Genomic DNA, 2,147 nt, shown 5'->3' on the forward strand with positions numbered 1-2,147 from the left:
TGACCGCCCGTAAAAGCAATGGTAATATCCATTCTTTAAAATTAAAAAATAATTTTATTTAAAATTAAAAAATTATGTGACTAATGGATGTCAGCAGGGTTGATCACAGTGTATCCTTGTACAAACTCAAACATTTTCAAGATCCATATTTTGATTCACAGTCTTCCACATATATTGGCATACCTGGTAAAGATATGTTAATGAGATTAAAAAATAATTAAGCAGTAGCATAACCTCACACTGAAAAATCTGTTGCAGTTATCATATGGAGATTTTTTACCTATTCCCTGTGTGTGGCTCTAATAACCCAATACACACTTTTCTGCTTTCTGTCTCAGTAGAATAGAAGAACATAATGCCAGGGAAAAAGAATGCTCAGGCAACATGTTGCAATGCATTTGACACTGGAGATCACCAAGCTGCCACAGAGACATGTGGACGTGTCGCTTCACATGAGCACCACAGCTCCCAAACACCATGCATCCTGTATCTGAAGGTGCACCGATCACATTTTTCTGGCTAATCATGATTACCGATATTTAAAAAAGTCTGACTTGCCAAATCCAACTTTGTCCAATACCAGTTTCTTATTGGGAGAAAAAAATCTGTCTGAAAAGCCATTATATATGACGAACATAGCAAAAAAGTGCCTATGCTGGCAACAAGGAGTGAACAGCACACATACACATACAGATCTGAACTGTTGGTCAGACCTATCAGTCCTTCCTCTCTTACAGCAGAGCAAAATGTGACAGTAGATTATTTTCACTTTTGCCAAGGTAGATAAGATCAATGGATAAGACCGGTTTTTCATTTAGGTTTCAGTTGATCGCTGATTTCCCAAAATTAAGGAATTAGGGACAATTTATCAGTTCACCCTACTTGAAACAGTGAAATTGACATCTTCATATACTTTCGGCCAATAATTATTTGACTACTCATAGATGATTGAAAATTAAAATTTGTCTCATTTAGCTGATCATGATGCAGCAGAACCAACTGCATTCCCCACCATTAATCCTAATGCACATGCACTACTTATAACAGCAGGGCCTCAAATGCAACACCCAAACTTCAAATATGTAACAGCTAGGACTGACTTGATGTTTCATAAAAATCTCCTTCATTTTCTCACATTAAGACTTTCATACTATGCACTTCTAAGACACCAACATAAGGAACAACAATGTGACAGCAATTTAAGGTAAACCTAGATTTTCATCCATTGTAATCCAGGATATTAACTTTATTTTTTTTATTACTGCCCTGACTGTAGATATGAGCAAGAATCACATAACTTAGCAGAATGACATGTTCCCCTGCTTTTTACGTCGTCCTCCAAAGAAATATTAGTATCACATTTATACCACAGAGAAAAGGAAGTCATGGACATCTATTTCAAATTTTAACACTCTTTGCTTAATAAAGTAAATATACATTCTAACCTTACTTTTTCCTCGCTGAATACATTTGATCATATTCAAATTTAGATTTTTCTGAATATAATGATGTGAGATTATGCTACAAGGACGAAACATTAATTTATTTTAAGGCTTTTTACAAGTTTTTTACGATAGGTCATTGTGCTGAAACTTGATTTTAGCTGTTTGATACCAAACTTCCTGGCTCCTTTATAGCATACCTCAGTTATTGTCTGAATAGTAACCATCATGTAAAACTTTTAGAAAACTTTTGCGAGTAACCAAGTGGAGCTGTGGTGACAACCAGACAGAATACAAACAATTGATGCAGGTTGGTGGTCCTTTAAATTGGGTGTAAAATCCTGAGTGACAAACAACTGTTGAAACATGATCCACGTCAGTTGCTTTTTTCAAATACCTTTAAATGTTAGAGTTCTTGACCTTTTAGGTCCTCCTGCCACATTCATCAAAGTGTATAACCTTGTTTGGCAAGCAGAGTTAAAGATTCTTAGCAAATAGATACTTATATGTTCAAGCTATTTATATGTAAACACTGACAACCATGGGTTTTGGATTAATGGGTGTAAGATAGTAAAAGACACAAACAACTGCACCCAGTAAGTAATACACACACACGCACACACACAAACACACGCACACACACGCACGCACACACACACACACACACACACACACACACACACACACACACACACACACACACAC

This window comes from Poecilia reticulata, linkage group LG1 (assembly GCF_000633615.1).
Source record: "Poecilia reticulata strain Guanapo linkage group LG1, Guppy_female_1.0+MT, whole genome shotgun sequence".
Taxonomy (NCBI): domain Eukaryota; kingdom Metazoa; phylum Chordata; class Actinopteri; order Cyprinodontiformes; family Poeciliidae; genus Poecilia; species Poecilia reticulata.